The 25,494-nt window shown below is 45.6% G+C and overlaps 1 long non-coding RNA gene across 1 annotated transcript in view; it reads left to right on the forward strand.

The window, feature by feature from the left end:
• LOC138304121 (uncharacterized) overlaps window positions 1-11,448 on the forward strand; it is a 47,208-nt gene extending 35,760 nt beyond the window's left edge. Inside the window, exon 3 of the long non-coding RNA XR_011205501.1 lies at window positions 6,873-11,448. This is a non-coding gene — a long non-coding RNA (uncharacterized lncRNA). The remainder of the gene's footprint in view (window positions 1-6,872) is intronic.
• Window positions 11,449-25,494: the final 14,046 nt, after the last annotated feature.

Below are 25,494 nucleotides of genomic sequence, written 5' to 3' on the forward strand. Positions count from 1 at the left end.
ATGTGTTCCCTGTGTGATGCCTAACTGTCTCACTGAGGCTCTGCTAACCAGAACCTCAGTGGTTATGCTCTCTCTGCTTTCCAAATTTGTCACTAACAGGCTAGTGACTAAATTTACCAATTCACATTGGCATACTGGTACACCCATATAATTCCCTAATATAAGGTACTGAGGTACCCAGGGTATTGGGGTTCCAGGAGATCCCTATGGGCTGCAGCATTTCTTTTGCCACCCATAGGGAGCTCTGACAATTCTTACACAGGCCTGCCACTGCAGCCTGCGTGAAATAACGTCCACGTTATTTCACAGCCATTTACCACTGCACTTAAGTAACTTATAAGTCACCTATATGTCTAACCTTCACCTGGTGAAGGTTGGGTGCAAAGTTACTTAGTGTTTGGGCACCCTGACACTAGCCAAGGTGCCCCCACATCGTTCAGGGCAAATTCCCCGGACTTTGTGAGTGCGGGGACACCATTACATGTGTGCACTGTACATAGGTCACTACCTATGTACAGCGTCACAATGGTAACTCCGAACATGGCCATGTAACATGTCTAAGATCATGGAATTGATCTCAGCACGAAGAGCGTGGTCCCCGGAACTCTGCAACTCTGTCCAAGTGATTCCCACAATCCAGTGACTCGTCAGTCCAAGTTTGGTGGAGGTAAGTCCTTGCCTCCCCACGCTAGACTGCATTGCTGGGTACCGCATCATTTACAGCTGCTCCGGCTCCTGTGCACTCTTCCAGGATTTCCTTCATGCACAGCCAAGCCTGGGTCCCGACACTCCTTCCTGCAGTGCACAACCTTCTGAGTTGTCCTCCGGTGTCGTGGGACTCCCTTTTGTGACTTCGGGTGGACTCCGGTTCACTTTTCTTCCACGTGCCTTTTCAGGTACTTCTGCGGGTCCTGCCTGCTTCTGTGAGGGCTCCCTGAGTTGCTGGGCGCCCCCCCGTCTCCTCCTCCAAGTGGCAACATCCTGGTCCCTCCTGGGCCACAGCAGAACCCAAAAACCTCTACTGCGACCCTTGCAACTAGCAAGGCTTGTTTGCGGTCTTTCTGCGTGGTAACACCTCTGCAAGCTTCATCGTGACATGGGACATCCATCCTCCAAAGGAGAAGTTCCTAGCTATCTTCTTTCTTGCAGAACTCCAAGCTTCTTCCAACAGGTGGCAGCTTCCTTGCACCCTCAGCTGGCATTTTCTGGGCTCCTGCCCAGTCTCAACACTGTTGCGACTATTGGACTTGGTCCCCTTGTCTTACAGGTACTCAGGTCCAGAAATCCACTGTTATTGCATTGCTGGTGTTTGTTCTTCCTGCAGAATCCCCCTATCACGACTTCTGTGCTCTCTGGGGGTAGTAGGTGCACTTTACACCTACCTTTCAGGGTCTTGGGGTGGGCTATTTTTCTAAACCCTCACTGTTTTCTTACAGTCCCAGTGACCCTCTACAAGCTCACATAGGTTTGGGGTTCATTTGTGGTTCGCATTCCACTTTTGGAGTATATGGTTTGTGTTGCCCCTATACCTATGTGCTCCTATTGCAATCTACTGTAACTTTACACTGCTTGCATTACTTTTCTTGCTATTACCTGCATAATTTTGGTTTGTGTACATATATCTTGTGTATATATCTTATCCTCATACTGAGGATACTTCTGGCATATTGTCATAAAAATAAAGTACCTTTATTTTTAGCACTTCTGTGTATTGTGTTTTCTTATGATATTGTGCATATGACACCAGTGGTATAGTAGGAGCTTTACATGTCTCCTAGTTCAGCCTAAGCTGCTTTGCCATAACTACCTTCTATCAGCCTAACCTGCTAGAAACACCTCTTCTACACTAATAAGGGATAACTGGACCTGGCACAAGGTGTAAGTACCTCTGGTACCCACTACAAGCCAGGCCAGCCTCCTACAGTGGGTCAGACTTAGTCCCCCACACTGCGAACGATCTTGCCGCCCAAAAATCCAGTAGTCTCATTAGGATAATGAGAACCTACGTGACATGGCGCTGCCAACGATTGGTCAGGCTCTAATTTTCTGGTCCACCGGTATATCTCGGTCTCATATAATATAATGATTCCTCAGTTCCGTATACGGAGACGTCCGTGGTACTGAGGACTTCTGCCACCGTTGCATAGGTAACACTATTTTCAGCAGATGGTTGTTCAAGCTTGAACCTTCAAAAGGAAATAAACAAATCCCCTTTTGGTGTGCCATCTCTAAATTCATGGTGCTTTACTGATGGCGAATCCCCAGGTTATACAAATTGCTCTTAACATGAGACAACCGCTCACGGCACATTTGCTAGCACATGGCCTTGCGGCCCAGGGTGGTCCAGTCATGTTTGCGGTGGACACCCACGCAGCCTATAGAACTCTTGGGTAACATTTCCAGCAGTTGATGGGAACACACATACATTCCATACATATACAGTAGCGAACACGCCTGGACAAAACAGGGCATACGCATATTTGGAGATTCCTCTATCTTATCAAGACCATAATAATTGGCTTGATGGCGCCCTACCCAATACAATGTTACCAGTCAAGTTAGGTCCACTAAGAAATGACGGTCCGACCTGGCCTTTATTGGCCACCTATACACCGCATCCTGCGGCTGCGAATATGGCGTGGTTGAGGTTCGACGCTTATATACTGACTTAACGGCAATATATAGACGCTTTGTACAATTTGTGATGCAGACACTAAATACAAACCCTGCACGTGCTGCTCCAGCACAACCACATGCAGTAACACCAGGTATAAAACCGGTGACTGTACATTTAATTATGGGTAAGGTCCCGGCCAAACGAGAGGATACTCCGTTTTTGCTGGCACATAAAATGTATACGCTGGAGGCGGTATTTCCCCATACGGGACCTCAGGACAAACATAGGATATTAACTATGTGTTTACCCTTTGGGATGGTTCCCACAGTGGAACATTGTAATACATGGTGCACGGTATTTGCTGCGCTCTATACCACGGCACACGGTACAACAACACTAGCCAACCGACCAGAGGGGCTTAAACAAATTCAGGATGAATACGGGGCTGCCCCTGCCTTAGATTTAGGAATGCAACTGATAGGCAATTTTGCCACGGTTTCTTCAATAATCCTAAGCAATCTTAAAGGGGAAGCAGTTGTGCTTGCAGTGCGCATGCGTCTTCGTGACGTTCCGCAACAAGATCAGGTGCGGGAACTGCCAAAAATAATAGCGGAAACATTTTCCAGTATTGGGCGGGATAGCCTGGGGGCTAGACCACAAAAACCTCAGATTCAGGGGAAAATTACTAAAGATAGTATGAAACAGCAACCTGAGGGTACTAAGAAGCACTGGGAGAAAAAAAAAAAAAAAACGCCTAAAAAGGAAAGGGGAGAATCTCCGTGTACGGAGACCCTGCAGAATCAGTATAATCTCAGAAATAGGGATAATATTAAGACGCCTGATAGATATCAATATACTGCTACACGGCAATCTTCAGGACTCATCGGAAAAGAGAAATGAGAGAGGTGGGCGGTCAGAGCGGAGACCAGAGTACGTGAAACCGAGACAGGAATCACAACGCTCTTCTGAGGTTTCTGTCAAGAAGGAAGAGAAACCAGCACAACAAAAACAACAGTTTAAAAAGAAAAAGGTGGCAGCAGTCTCAGTTAGACATGCCACTCAGGAAGAGGGTTCTCTTGAAGAACAGGACATGGGCTCTAGCACTGCTAGACAGCGCGGCAGAGGTCACAATAGTTCGCCGGAATCTTCTAGAGCATCTGGAGGTGAAAGCAACTGATGACTTCATCCAAGTAGAAACAGCAGACATGCGTGTCTCCGAACCTGATAGGGTGTATACAGTGACTTTACAATTGGAAGGAGACATTGAACGCACTATACACGCAATCTTTTGGGATCGTGTAGTTAAGATGTATGACATTTTGCTGGCTGAAAAGGATTGGCCGCCAGATTTGGTCCGCACCTGCCCAGCTGGGGAGGGGATTATTAGACCTTCCTTCTCGCCCCTTGTTCCGGAGGAACTCGCTGAGTCCTATTCTTTGAAATGGGCTCTCGCACAGGCACCTGCATTTTATAGAAATCACGTTGGGTGGGATAGGGATTCTCCATATCACGTAATTCCTATTAAGGGTGAGCCTCAACCACAACCGCAGTATCCCATAAAACATGAAGCAAGGGCACCGGTGAGAGAAATACTTATACAATTAGAATACCAGGGGGTAATTGAACCCTGTGTCTCACTGATGAATACTCCCTTATTCCCTGTAGCCAAACCGGACCATTCATATCGAATAGTCTTAGACTACAGACATCTGAATGGACATACATGCACATATGCTATACAAAATTCACATAGCACTGCACTAATGAGCAACATTGTGCTGAAGAAATATAAAACAACTTTGGATATCTCGAATGGATTCTTCTGCCAGAATATAGCCCCTGAAAGCAGGGATTTAACCAGCTTTAGCGCACTAGGTCCTCAGAATAAATTCTGTTGTTTGCCTCAGGGGTATAAGAACAGCCCAGGACTGTTTACAGCTCGTGTGACTGATACTTTGCATGAGCTCGACCCTGAGGCATTGTCATATGTGGATGATATATATCTCACGGATGACGAGTTGCTACAACATTTAAGATGGGTAGCCCGCATTGTTGTAGGGTTTGCCGCAATTGGCTACAAATTTAACTTAAAAAAATCAAAAATTGCCTTCCTCAGCGTCATATTCCTGGGATATGAGCTGTCAAGTGAAGGTAAGAGCCTAGCGCCACAATGTTTAGAAAAATGTGCACAATTGCAACCACCAAATACGATTAAGAAACTCCAATCATTGTTGGGCTTTCTAAATTTTGGCAGAACATACATTCCTGATTATGCTACACGCATAAAACCTTTATATGAATTAATAGGTCCTGATTTTTCATCAAATTCTGGACAATTGAACATATATATACTATTCGGGAGTTACAAGCAGATATGCTAGCAGCTAAACATCTACATACACGGGACAATAGGACACATTTGGTCATCAGGGTGATAGCTGGGGCCATTGGGTTTACTTATGTCACATTTAATAAAGGTGAGACAGTCCCCATAGCATACAAGTGACACTTGTATTCCGCTGCCGAGCAACGATTTGCACCCACAGAGAAAATTCTCACTGCTGTACAGATGGCTGTCCTTAAAGAAAGACCTCTGGCCCAGGGAAAATGCATTATTGTTTTTTCTCCTATTCCGGCCCTTGAGGCTGTTACAAAAGCTAGCATTCCGAACGCAAAAGCACTCCACCCAAGATGGATACAATGGGCCACGTCCTTGACAGCCACTGATGTAGACTACATTTTTGACCCAAAGTTACAAACTCAAGAATTTCTACAATATGAAGTTGAATATCCAGTTCCCGCTGACACATTGCCTATTGCCCAATATCAGGTCGTCATGTACACGGGTGGCTCTGCGCAACCAGCGATAGGAACAAAACATCAATATTCTGCTGCATGTGCAGTAGTGAGCGGCTATATGGAGGGGGAGAAATTCTGCCCCCAACATACTTATACCCAGACCTTAGGGGATTGTACTGCACATTTGGCTGAGCTAAAAGCTCTACTAATGGCACTGGAACATACGGATCCGACGCAGTTCACACTGCTTGTTTGTGATTCGTATTATTGCGTCCAGTCTTTTAACGAATACTTAGATTACCCCTAAGTAATTCAATGCGCTTCAATGGGTTCAGAGATTTAAAAGGCAACATCATTAAACACAGACTACTGTGGGGGAAGGTAGCAGACCTGAAAGAGACGCTACCCAAAGTCTATGTTGTGCATACACTTGGACACCAGCGCGTTGGAATACACGTTGCTGGTAATACTTTGGCTGATGAAGCCGCAAAGTCGGCAGTGGCAGTTGCCACTGTAGCGGCAGTGACTTGTTTGAGTACCAAACCAGACACAGAGATTTTGGCTGCCATAAGAGCTTCGGTTGATGGCAAGCCTTATCCAAAAGGATTTCCAAATAAATATCAATATTTTATGGGAAGTATGCTGAATGCTGAAGTTAAAATTCCTAGCGTAGGCGTACGGGACATCCCAAATAAAAATGTAAGACCTCAATTGATTAAAGCAGCGCATAAGGGGGTGGCATCTGCACATGCAGGCGTGGCAGCTACAATTTCACTATTTCAGGCCCGCTACTGGTGGCCTGGTCTCTATAAAGAGGCCAAGCAGTATGTCCTTTGCTGTGACATCTGTCAACAAATTAAAGTTTCAACAGCTAAGCGCCCGCTGCAGACACCCCTCAATCTCAAACAGACCATTACAATGTGTGTACTTGGATCATTGTGGTCCATTAACACCGGATAGTGCATACAAATATATCCTAGTCACTGTTGATTCTTGATCCAGATTTGTGTGGGTGTGGCCACAACGCTCAGCTGACGCTCGGACTGTTATTAAAGATTTGCGAGTCTTTGTCGGTATATATGCAGTTGCGGCATTCCATTCGGACCAGGGCCCTGCTTTCGCCTCAAGGGCATTAAGGGACACCATGGCTTCGTTGGGGGTCCAGCTCCAGTACTCGTCTCCATTTCATCCAGAGGGAAATTCTGTCGTGGAGCAATTAAACCACGATTTAAAGCAATCCTTAAAAGCCAGAGTCTTAGGTACGGGTCGTAGTTGGCTAGCCTACCTGTATGCAGTTCAGAGAGCACAAAATAACCTGCCTAGAATGTCCCTGGGGGGTCGCACTTCATATGAGTGCTTGTTCTGAACACAAATGTTTTTTCCGGATCTTGATGGTCCTGGTGTGGAGGTGGCGGAGACACCTTTTGACATAAATGATTGTGTCACTGTTTTACAGGAATTACAGCAGTTCCGTGACGATAACTCTTCTAAAAGTGCTGCCTCCACGGGAATTAAGGATGTGCCAGTAACACCTACCGGCTGGATTCCCAGGATTGGGGATCTTGTGCGTGAAAAGGTTGCAGTAAAAAAAATAATTTGGCCCTTCTTATCGTGCACCAGTCCCTGAGTTGGGGATACACGGTACGAGAACTGTTATTCTGCCACCGTTGCCAGGTGTTAAAGAAAATCGCTTTGTTTCCATTGACAATGTCAAGTTACATGTGGCTTATTCTACACAGCCGACCAAGAGGAACTTCCAGTAGTTCCCGAATCCCTCTCACTACTGGAGAAGAAGTTCTGCTTCAAGTTGTCTATACCAACACTGTTGCCTCTGCGAGCTTGGGGAAGGTGTATGATGATCTCGCATTAGTTCCATTGACAACAACCAATTTAGAAACATTTGATCGAGTCACCACGTGACGGATGGTGCTGTCTACACTATACCGACGTGAGAAACACCAACTCCTCCATTGACTGCGGCAACACCTTTTGCACGAAATGCCTCTGGTTATTTTGCCGACAACAACGATGGTCTATCAGACTCATTTGCCTCTTCGACTTCTGACTTGTCAGGTCCACGTAAGCTGATGCGTTGGCTTAAAGATACTTATTTTGTTTTTCCATGGAACTATCTATGGCTTTTATTGACTGTGCTAGCGTTTTTTCTTTGGATTGGGTTTGTCATTACCTTTTTTCTGTTGATACATGGTCATTTACTTCCTGAGAGATCAGCGGTTGACCAGGTGGAGGAGGTGTTGAAACCACATTTTTCATCACCTGGGGTTCGAAGAGACTTGTCCTTTGTGAACATTTCTGCAGTGCCAATTCCTGATGGGATTGTGTGGGATAAAGTAAAGTTTGATATATACGGTCCCACTGAGATAATTCAAGTACCGTATGTACTAAAGTTATCTATGAATGATATAGCAATACCAGGCATTGTATTTGATAATTGGGATGTGAAAACAGTTGACTCAATGATGATAGAATTACAATATTACACTGTCTATGAAAATGAAGATGTTTACCAGTTTAGAGATAATTATGGTGACATGTTTTTCTATAATTATTATGGGCACCATTTCATGGATAAAGCAAGTATTCCCAAAACGATATTTGACTATACGCAATGGGAACATTGCCTGACTCCCCCGCAAGGGAGTTCCAGAACTTATTTTGATAAATTTACATATTTTTCTGGGCACCTTCAAAAGAATGCTGAGTCATATTACTTTAAGTTAACTCTGACTAAGGATAAACAAATGTTTTTGACCGACACTAAATTTATATATTCGGATTCCTTTATTTCCCGGTTGTCAATTGAAGGTTATGAATATTGGTCAGAAAATGTTGATTTGAAAAGTGTTTGGGGAACAAAGAATTGGCAAACTAAGGGTAGAGAAACACTGTTTAGAACATGTCTCATTCCCATTCAAATGATTTTTTTAAAATGAAACTGTACAGCAGACTAGCTGCTTAGGTTTAGCTACAATCAGAGAATTAAAAATGCCCAGTATACCTGTCCATGCAAAATGTAATAACTGGCAAAAGTACACCAATGCAACTTTTAGTGAGCTTAGTGAATGGGTCCGAAATGGTACATTTAACACTTCACTGACACGTCCAGGCGGGTGGTTACTGTGACCAATAGATACCAACGTGTGTCATCAACGTTTTGTCACATCCTCGAGGGGTTTCCGGATGAGTAGGTCAGACCCTCGCTATATATCACCAGAACATGCTGAAATAGTTACGACATATAGTGTGGGAAAATTATGCCAGCAATGGCTGAAATCATCCTCGCTAGATGCAGTTAAGACACATCTCACTCTCCTGTCTAATGACACTGACTTATAAGATTTTTTGTCAGGCCCGAAGATGCCACGTAGGAAGCGTTTCTTGTATGAAGTATACAATTAAATTTGAAAACTTTCACAACAAGAAGCTGCGGCCCGGTTACGGCAGATAGATCAGGAAAATCAGAAAAAAGCATTAGCTGTATGTCTGACCTGATTTATTCAATTAACAACATTGTTTCTTCTGCTATAGACATTATACAATCTGATATGTCTTCTTTATATCATGGACAGAGTCAGACCAGGTCGATTATGCAGTTGGGTTGGACGCTTCAGACATTGAAAGCGGGTCACGTTCCGTGGCAGCACATCAGTGCCAGGGAAATATTTTTTTCCTTTAATTTGACGCGACAACAACAACTAATGGCTAAGAAGGAGGCGACTTATGTCACGCTTCACATTGAAAAGTTAGAAAAATTTCCTTTTACCATGGCTGAGATTCCCTCTGCAGAGTGGTTGATACACGGGGTTATTAATCTCCCTATTTCTACATTACAATTTACTTCTTGTTTGAAACATGTTCCGGTAGGCAGATATGAGAAGCTGGGAGATAGTTACATCCAGGAGGTGTGGGAGCTTCCCTTCTTGTACAAATGCCTCAATGGCATGAAAGAGGTCTTTCTTAGCGGCAGTGAATGTGAGACTTCAGTCAGCCATTCGATGATTTGTAAGCAGCTGTCCTTGCATGGGGCGTGTAATGCCTCGGTTGCGAATTTGGCTTGCTATCTGAAGGGAGTTCCAGTCCCCTTGGTTAAACGCACGTTCCAGGTGCTTACAAATGGCAGCTACATCCTCCTCAATAGTGAAGACTGTTGTGGAATGCGGGCCGGAATAGTTTACGTTGTTTCGGTCACTAAGGTTGTTACTTGCTGAGGGAACGTGTTGTTTCCCCCCACTAAAATTAGGGAGGTAGCAGATATTTGGCCTCACATTGCTACTTCCAAGGTGAATTTTGACAAGTTAAGCAGACTGAAGGCTTTATTGTTTCAGAAGCATGTGGCCCTTACATCTGCACGCGAGACCTACTCACTTCAAGTGACAAGGTCATCGGCGGAAATACAGTCCCTGTTAAATACCAACTTTCCGAGCCACTGTGGTGAGCTCGTGGGACGTATATTTAATGCGTCCAGCACGGCTGGATTAGCACATTTTTTCAAAGCTGTTGGTGCTGGTTTCGTTCATACCTTTTCTTCCATATTCGGTTTAATACCTTTGGCTATTCATTCAATTTTTGGAAGCATTTTTTGGGGATTTCCGATAACTTTGGCTTTATTAGCCGGCATTTGACTGTTGCTGTTGTTTTTACGCAATGGCTGTCCCGCTGCACCAAGGACACATGTGGGCGCTCCCATCAGCGCAGCTGTGTCATTAATGCATGATACAGTACTTTGGTGCAACACTCCTGGAACATTTGGGGTGTGACTGGTCTCTGTCATTCAGATCGGTGTTGGATTGTGTGCAGCCCGTGTTTCGGTGCCGTTGGTGCTCTTTTGAACATGCATTGGACGTCTGTCTCTCACAGCAACATCCCCCAGTGGTTGATGCTGATCTGTTGATGTTCCAGTTGAGGGCTCATTACTAGACATGCGCGCTGCGGCTGCATTTGCTGAAAGAAGCTCAATACTAGATACCCTAGCTGGAGGAAGTTGATGTTCACTCGTTTATAGGCAGTGCACGGGATGCCGCCTTGGTTGCTACTGAGGCTTTTGGAACACACCTGCTCCTTGCTAGTCTTTGGCGTGGATGTTCTGGTTTTGTCATCTGCGGAAGTGGAGAATCTCCTGCTTTCCGTGACCACTGCTTGAATTGGACTTATTCTAAATTGACATTATCCTTTGAATTCGGCATTTGGCCGCATGCTCATTTTTCAAATTGAGAAATTCCATGCTTATGTGTTCTCTTATCTTGTTGAAATTGGATAGGGTTTTACTTACATTTTAGCATTAGGGCATTTTTAGCTTCAGCTTAAACCACTTTCTACCGACAAGGGGAGGGTGTAGTGTAGCCATTTTTAGTATAGCTTTATGCACGTTAGGTTAACATATTAGGCCTCTGTGCACTTTGCCCTAGACACGTTTTATTTTGCCTCGCACTGTTATTTTATAATAACCAGTTTTACAGTCTTGTTTTATTCTTTCTATCACACTGTTTAGCTTAGTTTAGCACTGTGTTCGCAAACACTGCATTCTTTCTCACGCTGTGCTTCAGTCAAGGCTACAGTCTGGTACATTGCCGGTACACGTGGTAGAAGTTTAGTCTCTAGTGTTCGTAGACAATACACATCCTTACATAGGGACATTTTCTTAGAACATCTGCGTGTTAGTTATAAAATCACTTTCTAGTCCTAGTACAGGTCAGAGGGAGATTCCGACCAGGAACCTACAACTAGATGCTGACTGCCCGTTGCAGATGCTGATGCAGCTTACAGGCCTTTGCTCAGGTATGAGGGTTGATGTCCTCCCAGGACAACCTGAAAGGCAGGCTTAGAGCTTCCCATGCTGTGCTCATAATATAACTTAGAGAAAACTTAATATAGTTGCACTATGATAGCTTTATTCTTGTGCTTCACTCTCATTGTTACTGTTTTAATCCTACTGTGTTGTTTTGTTCTGGTTATTGCAACTCACGATTTACTAAATAAAATGCAGTCGTTTTATTAAACCAATCTTTAAAACTTAAACTGCCATTGTCATTTTTATATGAGACCGTACTGTGTATGAGAGCACTGGTTGTGACCTGAGTGACCACGACTTCCCTGGGAAGTACTAAGATGTCATGCGCTCGGCTGCCCAATTGTCTCTTCCCTTCGGGAGAGCTAAGGCACTGCTAGTTAGCCGGAGCATAACCCGGATTTGGGGTGACAAGGGTCCTTCACCGTGGGTCAGACTTAGTCCCCCACACTGCGAACGATCTTGGCGCCCAAAAATCCAGTAGTCTCATAAGGATAATGAGAGCCTACGTTACACCCTAATTCAGATGCATCAGTTTGAACAATGAAGTTTTTGGAGTAACAAGGGCTTTTTAGGACAGGTGCAGAGCACATGGCCTGTTTGAGCTCCTCAAAAGCTTTCTGACAGCTGGCTGTCCATAATACCTTCTTAGGCATTTTCTTGCTAGTGAGATCATTAAGAGGGGCTGCTATGGAGCCATCATTCTTTATGAATCTCCTATAGTACCCTGTGAGGCCTAAAAAGGCTCTCATCTGGGTCTGAGTTGTAGGGGGAACCCAATCTATGATAGTTTGGATTTTCCCCTGTAGTGGTGCAATCTGTTCTCCACCAACCAGGTGGCCCAGATAAACCACTTTCCCCTGCCCTATCTGGCACTTTGAGGCCTTGATAGTGAGGCCTGCCTTTTGAAGGGCCTCCAAAACTTTCCACAGGTGGACCAGGTGATCATCCCAGGTTGAGCTAAAGACAGCAATATCACCTAGATATGTTGCACTGAAAGCCTCCAACCCTTGCAAGACTGTGTTCACCAACCTCTGAAACGTGGCAGGTGCATTTTCCAAACCAAAGGGCATTACTGTGAATTAGTAGTGGCCTCCAATGGTAGAAAATGCAGTCTTGGGTTTAGCATCTTCTGATAATCTAATCTGCCAATACCCTGCAGTTAGATCAAAAGTGTTAAGATACTTGGCAGAAGCCAGTATATCAATGAGCTAATCTACCCTGGGTATAGGGTGAGCATCAGTTTTGGTTACCTGATTGAGCCCTCTGTAATCTACACAAAACCTCATCTCCCTCTTTCCATCTTTGGTGTGAAGTTTTGGCACAAGCACAACTGGGCTAGCCCAGGGGCTTTCAGAAGGTTCAGTCACCCCTAAGTCCAACATTTTCTGCACCTCTTGTTTAATGCAGTCTCTGACATGGTCAGGCTGCCTACATATTTTACTTTTGACAGGCAGGCTGTCTCCAGTGTCAATTGTGTGTTCACACCAGGATGTTGTACCTGGTACTAGTGAAAAGAGGTCTGAAAACTGACTTAAGAGATTGATGCAGTTGTCTTTCTGTTCTGCAGTCAGACAATCTGCTAAGAATACTCCCTCCACTAAACCATCAGTTTCAGTTGTTGAGAAGAGATCAGGGAGAGGGTCACTCTCTTCCTCCTGTCCCTCATCTGTTGCCATGAGCAGGGTGAGATTAGCCCTGTCATAGTAAGGTTTAAGGCAGTTGACATGAATCACCCTAAGGGGACTCCTGGCAGTGCCCAGGTCTACCAAATAGGTAACCTCACCCTTCTTTTCAACAATTAGATGGGGTCCACTCCATTTGTCCTCCTGGAGTGCTCTTGGGGTCACAGGCTCCAATACCCACACCTTCTGTCCTGGGTGGTACTGGGTCAGGACAGCCTTCTGGTCATGCCATTGCTTTTGCAGCTCCTAGCTGGCCTGAAGGTTTTTACTGGCCTTTTTCATATACTCAGCCTTTCTGGATCTTAGGCCAAGTACATAGTCTACTATGTCCTGTTTAGGAGCTTTTAAAGGATGTTCCCAACCCTCCTTTACAAGAGCAAGTGGACCTCTTACATGGTGCCCAAAGAGGGGTTCAAAGGGGCTGAAGCCCACTCCTTTCTGGTGCACCTCCCTGTAAGCAAAAAGGAGGCAAGGTAGCAGGACATCCCTTCTCCTTCTGAGGTTTTCAGGGAGTCCCATTATCATACCTTTGAGAGTTTTATTAAAACTCTCAACCAGACCATTTGTGGATGATAAGGAGTTGTGAATTTGTAAGTTACACCACACTCCTTCCACATTGCTTTTAGGTATGCAGACATGAAGTTTCTACCTCTGTCTGACACCACTTCCTTAGGTAAACCCACCCTGGAAAAGATTCCCAGGAGGGCCTTTGCCACTGCAGGAGCTGTAGTGGTCCTTAAGGGGGTGGCTTCAGGATATCTTGTGGCATGGTCCACTACCACCAAGATAAATCTATTGTCTGAAGCTGTTGGAGGGTCAAGGGAGCCAACTAGGTCAACCCCTATCCTTTCAAAGGGCACCATAACCACTGGAAGTGGAATTAGAGGGGCCTTTGGAGTGCCACCAGTCTTGCCACTGGCTTGGCAGGTCACATAAGACTTATAAAAGTATTTTGTGTCCTCTGACATATGAGGCCAGTGAAACAAGGGGACAAGTCTTTTCCAAGTTTTTGTCTGGCCCAAATGCCCAGCCAAAGGAATGTCATGAGCCAGGGTGAGAAGAAACTCTCTGTATTGCAAGGGAATTACCAATCTCCTGGCAGCTCCAGGTTTAGGGCCCCTTGACTCTGTGTACAAGAGGTTGTCTTCCCAGTACACCCTATGGCTATTACTGACATCCCCATTCTGCTGTTTGACAGCTTGCTGTCTTAAACCCTCTAATGTGGGACAGGTTTGAAGTGCAACACCCAGCTCTTCCCTGGCAGGCCCCCCTACACCCAAAAGCTCAGCAGTGTTGGCTGTCAACTCCTCTGGTGTAGGTTCTGCACAGGGAGAGGATTCCTCTTCCTCAAAAGGGGAATCATCTGTAGAGGGAGGGATAGTGGGCAGGGATTTACCCTTTCTACCCCTAGTGTTTGGGAGCACTTGGTCCATTGTTCCAGGATCCAAGTTTCCTTGTCCTTTCTGCTTCTTGCCCTGAGCCCTTGTTAAAGCAAAAATATGCCCAGGAATGCCCAGCATTTCTGCATGAGCTTTCAACTCCACTTCTGCCCAAGCTGATGTTTCCAAATCGTTCCCTAGTAGGCAATCTACAGGTAATTCAGTGGCTACCACAACTTTCTTTGGACCAGTAACCCCCCAAGTTGAGATTCACAACAGCCATGGGGTGGCTAAGAGGGTTGTTATGAGCATCAGTCACTTGGTACTGCTGACCAAGTAGGCGTTGATCAGGGTGGACCAGTTTTTCTATCACCATAGTTACACTGGCCCTTGTGTCCCTGTAGGCCTCAACCTCAACACCATTGATTAGGGGTAGTTGCTTGTACTTACCCATATTAAGGGGAGAAGCAACCAAGGTGGCAAAGTCAATGCCACCATCAGAGACTAATACAGCCTCTGTGGTCTCCCTAACAAGACCAACCCCAACTACATTGCCAATAGTGAGCCCAGCTACACCCTTGGATTGGCTATTAGTAGTAGACTTCCTACCACCACTGCTATTACTAGGGGCACTAGAGGTTGAAGTTGGGGTTGTGGTGGTGGGAGGTTTGGTGTTTTTCTTTGGACAAGTGGAATCACTTGCCCAATGGCCTTTGACTTTACACAAATAACACCAAGGCTTTTTCTGATTGTTTGAAGAGGACTTGGACCAACCACCACTAGAGGATTTTTGTGGGCCTGATGAAGACTCAGAATGTTTACGTTTGTCCCCACCCTTCCCAGAAGACTTACCATCCTTCTTCTTGCCGTACTTGTCACCCCTGTATGAACTTTTCTATTCACCCTTGGTCTGACCCATTTGTCTGCCTTCTTTCCCAATTCTTGGGGAGAGGTCAGATCAGAGTCCACTAGGTATTGGTGCAACAAGCCAGACACACAATTGTTAAGAATATGCTCTCTCAGAATAAGATTACACAGGCTTTCATAGTCAGAAACTTTACTGCCATGCAACCAACCTTCCAAGGCCTTCACTGAACAGTCCACAAAATCTGTCCAGTCTTGAGAGGACTCTTTTCTGGTGTCTCTGAACCTAATCCTGTATTGTTCAGTGGTTAAGCCAAATCCATCCAAGAGTGCATCTTTCAAAACTTTGTAATTATTGGCATCACTTTCTCTGACAGCAAGGAGCCTATCCCTACCCTTTCCAGTGAAAGATAGCCAAAAGATAGCAGCCCACTGCCTTTGAGGGACCAACTGTACCATACAGGCCCTCTCAAGTGCAGCAAACCACTTGTTAATGTCATCCCCCTCCTTGTAAGGGGGGACTATCTCATGCAGGTTTCTGGAATCTTGCTCTCTAACAGGATTACTATCTGAAACACTGCTGCTGCCACCACGGGGAACTAACCCCAATCTCTATCTTTCCCTCTCTATGTCTAGGGATTCCCTGTCTAAGGCCAGCTGCTGCTGTTTAAGTTTCAGTCTGGTCTCTTCCATCCTCAGCTTTCTGAGTTCCCTTTCCATTAAGGTATCCTCAGGGTGAAAGGCTTGGGAATGTTTGGACACAGAGGAGATTTGGGAATTTGCAGAGAGAGACCTGTCCTTAACTGTCTGGACCCTAGTAACCTGGCCTCTAGGAGTGAAAGATGTCCTACTAATGTGTGACCCTCTAACACTACCAGTGTCCCTAGGTGGCCAGATAGGGGACAGGACTTTGTAAGAACCCTCCCAGCATCTTCAGGGAACTCCTCTGAGTCTGACTGGGAAGCCTCCCCTTTTTCTACCCTTTCCTGAGATGGGTCAGAGTGGTGGTTCTGGTCATCCTGTAAGAGCAGGTTAAAGAGAAACTCTTTTGTTGGATTCTTCCAGGCAGAGACCCCTCAAACTCTTGTAGTTTAAACATTCATAAGTTGTCTGAACAACCTTGGAAGTAGCCTCTACTGTAGACATGATAGAAAAAGGTTTAAGGATAGTGAGAGAAAAAGTTTTAGAACTTTAGAAAGCACAGAGAAAAAACGTTTTCAAACTTTGGGAAAACTTTTAGAAGTTTTCAAAACTTTTCAGAAACTTTGTTAAAAGTTTTAGAGTAGAAAAGTAAACTGTTTTGGTTAAGTGTACATATACTGAACTATTTGGTATACGATTTTCTTATGAAAAGCACCAAATGACAAAGTGGTAAAGCAGTTACAAGTACTTATCCCACCGCTGCACCACCAATGTAGGAGGCTGGCCTGGCTTATAGTGGTTATCTTGTGGTACTTACACCCTGTGCCAGGTCCAGTTAACCCTTATTAGTAGAATAGAGGTGTTTCTAGCAGCTTAGGCTGATAGAAGGTAGCTGTGGCAAAGCAGCTTAGGCTGAACTAGGAGACATGCAAAGCTCCTACTACACCACTTATATCATATAGCACAATACCATAGGAAAACACAATAATCAGAGTTACTAAAAATAAAGGTACTTTATTTTAGTGACAATATGCCAAAAGTATCTCAGAGAATACCCTTACTTAGGAGGTAAGTAATAAACACAAGTTATATGTACACAAACCCAAAACAGGTAAGTAACAGTAAGAAAAGTAGTGCAAACAATGTAGAATCACAATAGGATGCAATAGATAGACATAGGTCTAGGGGCAACACAAACCATATACTCCAAAAGTGGAATGCGAATCACGAATGGACCCCAGACTTATGGGAGATTGTAGAGGGTCACTGGGACTGTGAGAAAACAGTAAGTGTGTCTAAAATACCCTACCCCAAGACCCTGAAAAGTAGGAGTAAAGTTACCCTACTACCCCAGAAAGACACAATAGTCGTGATAGGGGATTCTGCAAGAACCACAAGCACCAGCAAAACACGGAAAACGAATTCCTGGACCTGAGGACCTGTAAAGGAAGGGGACCAAGTCCAAGAGTCGCGATAGTGTCCAGGGGGGGCAGGAGTCCAGAAAACCCCGGATGAAGGTGCAAAAGGGCTGCTCCGGGTGGAAGGAGCCGAAGATTCTGCAACAACGAAAAGGGCTAGGAACTTCTCCTTTGGATGGAAGATGTCCCACATCGTGCTGGATGTTGCAGAAGTGTTTCCAGGCAGAAATATTGCAAACAACCCTTGCTAGCTGCAAGAGTTGCGGTTGAGGATTTTAGGTGCTGCTGGGGACCAGGAAGGACCAGGATGTCGCCCCTTGGAGGAGGAGACGGGGGCGCACAGCAACTCAGAGAGCCCCCGCAGAAGTAGGCAGCACCCGCAGAAGTACCGGAGCAGGCACTTTGAGCACTGCAGGACGGAATGCTGGGGATCCAGGCTATGCAGTGCACAAAGGAATCCTTGGAGAAGTGCACAGAAGCCGGAGCAGCTGCAAATCACGCAGTACACAGGTTTGCTGTCTGGCGTGTGGAGGCAAGGACTTACCTCCTCCAAATTTGGACAGAAGGGCCACTGGACTGTGGGAGACACTTGGACCCATCTCCTGTAATCCAGGGACCATGCTCATGAGGATGAGAGGGGACCCAGAGGACCGGTGATGCAGAAGTTTGGTGCCTGCGTTGGCAGGGGGAAGATTCCGTCCGAGATTTCTTCTTGGCTTCCAGTGCAGGGTGAAGGCAGACAGCCCTCAGAGCATGCACCACCAGGAAACAGTCGAGAAAGCCGGCAGGATGAGGCGCTTCAATGTTGCTGGTAGTCGTCTTGCTACTTTGTTGTGGTTTTGCAAGGCGTCCTGGAGCAGTCAGCGGTCAATCCTTGGCAGAAGTTGAAGAGGGAAGTGCAGAGGAACTCTGGTGAGCTCTTGCATTCGTTATCTGAGGAATAGCCCAGAGGAGAGACCCTAAATAGCCAGAAAATGAGGTTTGGCTACCAAGAAAGGAGGTTTGGCTACCAGGAGAGGTAAGCACCTATCAGGAGGGATCTCTGACGTCGCCTGCTGGCACTGGCCACTCAGAGCAGTCCATTGTGCCCTAAAACCTCTGAATCCAAGATGGCAGAGGTCTGGGACACAATGGAGGAGCTCTGGGTACCTCCCCTGGGAGGTGCAGGTCAGGGGAGTGGTAACGCCACTTTCCTTTGTCCAGTTTCGCACCAGAGCAGGGCTGGGGGATCCCTGAACCGGTGTACACTGGCCTATGCAGAGATGGGCACCATCTGTGCCCATCAAAGCATTTCCAGAGGCTGGGGGAGGCTACTCCTCCCCAGCCCTTCACACCTATTTCCAAAGGGAGAGGGTGTAACACCCTCTCTCAGAGGAAATCCTTTGTTCTGCCTTCCTGGGACTGGGCTGCCCAGACCCCAGGAGGGCAGAATCCTGTTTGAAGGGTTGGCAGCAGCAGCAACTGCAGTGGAAACCCCGGAAAGGTAGTTTGGCAGTACCCGGGTTCTGTGCTAGAGACCCGGGGATCATGGAATTGTCCCCCCAATACCAGAATGGTATTGGGGTGACAATTCCATGATCTTAGACATGTTACATGGCCATGTTCGGGTTACCATTGTGACGCTACACATAGGTAGTGACCTATGTGTAGTGCACGCGTGTAATGGTGTCCCGCACTCATAAAGTCATGGAAATTTGCCCTGAACAATGTGGGGGCACCGTAGCTAGTGCCAGGGTGCCCACACACGAAGTAACGTGGCACCTAACCTTCACCAAGTGAGGGTTAGACATATAGGTGACTTATAAGTTACTTATGTGCAGTGAAAATGGCTGTGAAATAACGTGGACGTTATTTCACCCAGGCTGCAGTGGCAGTCCTGTGTAAGAATTGTCTGAGCTCCCTATGGGTGGCAAAAGAAATGCTGCAGCCCATAGGGATCTCCTGGAACCCCAATACCCTGGGTACCTAAGTAAGATATACAAGGGAATTATATGGGTGTACCAGTGTGCCAATGAGAATTGGTAAAATTAGTCACTAGCCTGCAGTGACAATTTTAGAAAGCAGAGAGAGCATAACCACTGAGGTTCTGGTTAGCAGAGCCTCAGTGATACAGTTCGGCACCACACACGGAACACATACAGGGCATACATTATGAGCACTGGGGTCCTGCCTAGCAGGATACCAGTGACACATGGGCAAAAACAAACATACATACAGTGAAAATGGGGGTAACATGCCAGGCAAGATGGTACTTTCCTACACAAACCCCCCCCCCCAAACGAAGGACAATAAGGCTAACCTTGCCCAGCTGAGTCTTCATTGTCTAAGTGGAAATATCTGGAGAGTCTATCTGCATTGGAGTGGGTACTCCCAGGTCTATGTTCCACTGTATAGTCCATTCCCTGTAGGGATATGGACCACCTCAACAATTTAGGATTTTCGCCTTTCATTTGTTTTAGCCAAAGTAGAGGTTTGTGGTCTGTCTGAATAATAAAGTGAATACCAAACAGGTATGGTCTCAACTTTTTCAGTGCCCAGACCACAGCAAAGGCCTCCCTCTCTATGGCAGACCAACCCTTTTCTCTAGGGGTCAACCTCCTGCTGATAAAAGCAACAGGTTGATCCTAGCTCTCAGTATTAAACTGTGATAGCACTACCCCAACTCCCAATTCAGCAGCATCAGTCTGGACTATGAACTTTTTGGAGTAGGCAAGGGCTTTTTAGGACAGGTGCAGAGCACATGGCCTGTTTGAGCTCATCAAAAGCTTTTTGACAGCTAGCTGTCCACAATACCTTTTTAGGCATCTTCTTACGAGTGAGGCCATTAAGAGGAGCTGCAATGGAGCCATAATTCTTAATAAACCTCCTATAGTACCCTGTGAGGCCTAAAAAGGATCTCACCTGGGTTTGAGTTGTAGGAGGAGCCCACTCCATAATGGTCTGGATCTTCCCTTGCAGTGGTGCAATCTGTTCCCCACCTACCAGGTGGGCCAGATAAACCACTTTCCCCTGCCCTATCTGGCACTTTGAGGCCTTGATAGTGAGGCCTGCTTTTTGCCGGGCCTCTAAAACTTTCTACAGGTGGACCAGGTGATCATCCCAGGTGGAGTTAAATACAGCTATTTCATCCAGATATGCTGCACTAAAAGCTTCCAACCCTTGAAGGACTGTGTTTACTAACCTTTGAAAAGTGGCAGGTGCATTCTTCAGACCAAAGGGCATCACAGTGAATTGATAGTGCCCTCCAATGGTTGAGAATGCAGTTTTAGGTTTTTGCATCTTCTGATAACTTAATCTGCCAATACCCTGCAGTTAAGTCAAAAGTGCTCAGATACTTGGCAGAAGCCAGTGTATCAATCAGCTCATCTGCCCTGGGTATAGAGAGAGTATCTGTCTTGGTTACTTGGTTGATCCCACTATAGTCAACACAAAACCTCATCTCTCTTTTACTATCCTTACTGTGAGGTTTAGGGGCAAGCACCACTGGGCTAGCCCATGGGCTTTCTGATGGTTCAATCACTCCTAAGTCTAACATTTTCTGAACCTCTTGTTTAATGCAGTCCCTGACATGGTCAGGCTGCCTATAAATCTTACTTTTGACAGGTAAACTGTCTCCAGTGTCGATTGTATGCTCACACCAAGTAGTGGTACCTGGTATCAGTGAGAAGAGTTCAGAATACTGACTTAAAAGATTTACACAGTTATCTTTCTGCTCAGCAGTAAGACAATCTGCCAGTACTACTCCCTCCACTAAGCCATCAGCTTCAGTGGTGGAGAAGAGATCAGGGAGAGGGTCACTCTCTTCTTCCTGTCCCTCATCAGTTGCCATGAGCAGGGTGAGATCAGCCCTTTCATAGTGGGGTTTCAGGCGGTTGACATGGAGCACCCTAAGGGGACACCTGGCAGTGCCAAGATCTAGCAAGTAGGTAACCTCACCCTTTTTCTCAACAATGAGATGGGGTCCACTTCATTTGTCCTGGAGGGCTCTTGGGGCCACAGGCTCCAACACCCACACCTTCTGTCCTGGGTGGTATTGAGTCAGGACAGCCTTCTGGTCATGCCATTGCTTTTGCAGCTCCTGGCTGGCCTGAAGGTTTTTACTTGCCTTTGTCATGTACTCAGCCATTCGTGATCTTAGGCCAAGTACATAGTCCACAATGTCCTGTTTAGGAGCTTTTAAAGGGTGTTCCCAACCCTCCTTAACAAGTGCAAGGGGACCTCTCACAGGGTGCCCAAAGAGGAGTTCAAAGGGGCTAAAGCCCACTCCTTTTTGGGGTACCTCCCTGTAAGCAAAAAGGAGGCAAGGTAACAGGAAAATCCATCTACTTTTGACTTTTTCAGGGAGCCCCATTATCATACCTTTGAGAGTTTATTAAACCTCTCAACCAGACCATTTGTTTGTAGATGATAAGGAGTAGTGAACTTGTATGTTACACCACACTCCTTCCACATTACTTTGAGGTATGTAGACATGAAGTTACTACATCTGTCTGACATCACTTCCTTAGGGAAGCCCACTCTGGAAAAGATTCCCTGTAAGGCCTTTGCCACTGCAGGAGCTGCAGTGGTCCTTAAGGGGATGGCTTCAGGGTACCTAGTGGCATGTTCCACTACCACAAGGATGAACCTATTGCCTGAAGGTGTTGGAGGGTCAAGGGGGCGAACTATGTCAACCTTTACCCTTTCAAAGGGCACCCCAACCACAAGAAGTGGACTTAAGGGGGCCTTTGGAGTGCCACCAGTCTTGCCACTGGCTTGGCAGGTCACACAAGAGCGACAAAACTCTTTAGTGTCCTCTGACATATGAGGCCAGTGAAACAGGGGAACAAGCCTGTCCCAAGTTTTACTTTGGCCCAAATGCCCAGCCAAGGGAATGTTATGTGCCAAGGTAAGAAGAAACTCTCTGTATTGCAAGGGAATGACCAATCTCCTGGCAGCTCCAGGTTTAGGGTCCCTTGACTCAGTATACAAGAGGTTGTCTTTCCAGTACACCTTATGGCTATCACTGACATCCCCATTCTGCTGTTTGACAGCTTGTTGTCTCACACCCTCTAGTGTGGGACAGGTCTGCTGTGCCACACTCAGCTCTTCCCTAGCAGGCCCCTCTGCACCCAAAAGCTCAGTAGTGTCTGCTGCTAGCTCATCTGGTGTAGGTTCTGCACAGAGAGAGAATTCCTCTTCCTCAAAAGGGGAATCTTCTGGAGAGGGAGTGATAGTGGGCAAGGATTTTCCCCTCCTACCTGAGCTACGAGACTCAACTTAAAAAGTATTATCGCCCCTTGGGAGCACTCTGCAATAAGAGCGAATTACAAAAACAACATGGTAATCAGAAATAGAGTAGATTTTTTAAAAGGTGTTTGATGGATTAATAAAACTAATAGCCACAAGAGAGACAGCGTATGGAGGGAGGGCGAAGGGGGAGGAACAATAAAAGCAAGAGGGAGAAAGAAACAATGAGCTCCATGGTGAGAAACCCCAGAAACTAAACCTACATTAGTCTTAAAAATCGGCTAGAGGAGAGAGTGACTAAGGCAGGGAGTTTCATGCTCTCAGCACCGTTGTCAAATTCACCACACGGTTAGAGGGTATTTGGAACAAAAGGGCGTGCCTGTTTTGCACAACATGTGATGGGTGGGGGAGCAGGAGAAACCAATCTGCAATAGGAGGAAATGTCACAGAGCAGAGAGTGGGAGGTGGGGCGGGAATACAGATAGGGTGCTCACTAGTAATTAAAATAACAAAAGAAGTTTGATGCGGATTAAATGGAGTACTTAGGACGCTGATAAGAAAAACACACAGAACAACAGGAAATGGTATGCTACAACTAACAGAAACTGAGGAAATGTAAGTGGCAAGCACATGAACAAATGAAAAGGACAGGCGGGATGTAGACCCTGTTTAGGATTTACATTAAATACAATAGATTTCACAAGCACAGCACATGCGCTGTGCAGGCATAATCTAAAAACAACATTAGAGTAGCGATAAATGCTTTCCCGGAGAAAATGCCAGTATTAGGTGGCAATGCAGCCCCCAAAGAAATCTTTCCAATTTTTCTTTTAAATAAATCTAGGACCTTTTTTGCCAAAAAAATGAAACACGAAAAGCTGCTTCCATGTCCTCCCTGATACAAAAGAAGTGGCAGCTCAAAATTCTCAGACATAAGATGTCTGCCCAGTACAGCCACGTGTAGTAGGAGAGAGTCGTATTGATATAGGCGACTCACTGTGATGCTATTAATTGTGCTTGACCAATGACTTTGTGTTTCACCACTGCGCATATTAGTTGCTCAATGTTCACCAGTAGCACATTTTGGGGGTTATTACAACTTTGGAGGAGGTGTTAATCCGTCCCAAAAGTGACGGTAAAGTGACGGATATACCACCAGCCGTATTACGAGTTCCATAGGATATTTTGGGACGGATTAACACCTCCTCCAAAGCTGTAATAACCCCCTATATGTTCTTTTCAGTTTAGCTGCCTATTGGCTTTGACATGATATTAGACATTACATTTGATATTTAGTTTAGCTGCCTATTGGCTTTGACATGGCATTAGACATTACATTTGATATTTAGGTTAGCTGCCTATTGGCTTTCACGTAGGGTTAGACATTGCAGATGAGCTGTGTTTTTCCAAGTTGTGTTTTTCCACAAGATGGACCAAACTGTTTTCTTCACACCAGACCTTAGCTGATAAGAGCACGTAGATTTTGTGTTTACCTCGCAGTCCAGTCTGAGAGCGGGGGCTCGGGAGAATTGGCCACTCTCCAAGGTTCTTCGGCTCTCACACTGAGTTTGCTTTTAAGGATGACTCTGGGCTACAGAGAGGTAGATTGAATCTGCTTTGACTTCAGACAGGAACTAGACATCAGTTGCCTGCCTCCCCTTTGGGTAGAGAATCTCTTTCTCGCAGTTGACCGGAGTCATCAACTTGCAGACCCCAGAAAGATGAAGCTGAATATAGGCCCTACCGCCTTGCCCATACGGTGATGAATTTTGTTTTTTATGCTTTGCTTTGAAGTTATGCTATGATATAATCACCTATATTTGCTGTGTACATTGCATCTGAGAAGTACTTTGATATATTTTGCTTTCATTGCTGCGACTACTTTTGAACGTGTGCTTCCAATCTGCTAATTTCGTCTCTCAGGAACCTCGTGGTGGAGAATTAGAAAACAATAAATGTCTTCTTTAAACTCAGAAGTTCATTCCAGAGAGGTTCTATAAGCTCGGTTATGAGATAAGAGGGAAAGCAGAACACTCACACAACTTGATGCTCCCAGGAAAGCCTCAAGCTCACAGAAATGCAACACATATTGATAGAGCAACCGTGAGAGGTAGCAGTGGGGAACGTGATGCTTGTATACAACCCATGATATAACAAATAGGACCTCAGTAGGGCTTATTCCCAATAGAAGGACAAAGGTTGTTAGGGGAGTCAGGGGCTAGTACAACAACTAATTCCCCTAATTTGTACCCCAAAATGTATGAAGAATTTGAGCCTCCATATGGGGAGGGAGAGTCACTGTCCATAAGAATAGTGGATAGTTTTGCAGATCGGTATTCTAACCCAAATATGAACTGGTCTAAAATCTTTTATATTTTTAGCTCCATTCTCTTTTTAACAAGCCATTGTGACGAGGTGAGATGCACATGTTTTGATATTTATGAAGACAAGGAGGATGTGCCTAATGACACAAGATTGGTGGATGAAACTGGTACCTTATTAAGACAACCCCTTTCCCTTACTAGTGATACTATACTCTCCCACCAACAGCTTGGTTGAGAAAGATAAAAAATAACTGCATCAGAGACTAGGTGTAAGATAGTTACAGAACCACTGGTGAAAACCAGTGGAGGTTCTAAAGAGCATGATTGGAGTTGGGTGACCACAGCAATTACTTCCAGAACAACAGTACCCAAGGTTAATTTTTTCAGATAAATCCAGCACAGGTATCTCATCATGAAACAGAGCATAGCTTACAAGAAATGGACAATATATTAAAAGAAAGGTGAAAGAAATCAGGTAGATGATAGTTGTCCTTGGTAAACCTGGACCACATATGAACCGCCTTTTAAGGACTACATAGCCCATTACAAGAAAGCTGACAAGCTGAAGAGGCATCCCACCCACCCTCTACAGAGGGATGGGACTTGGTTTTTCCCGCACTTGATCTTCCTTATCTCTGGCAGGTCTCCATGAAGTTTCTCTGGTCTGTGGTTAAATCTGCCCCCTGCCGCGGAACCACTTGTTTACCATATATTGGGCCTACTGGACTACT

The sequence above is a fragment of the Pleurodeles waltl genome, chromosome 7 (genome assembly GCF_031143425.1).
Source record: "Pleurodeles waltl isolate 20211129_DDA chromosome 7, aPleWal1.hap1.20221129, whole genome shotgun sequence".
NCBI lineage: Eukaryota > Metazoa > Chordata > Amphibia > Caudata > Salamandridae > Pleurodeles > Pleurodeles waltl.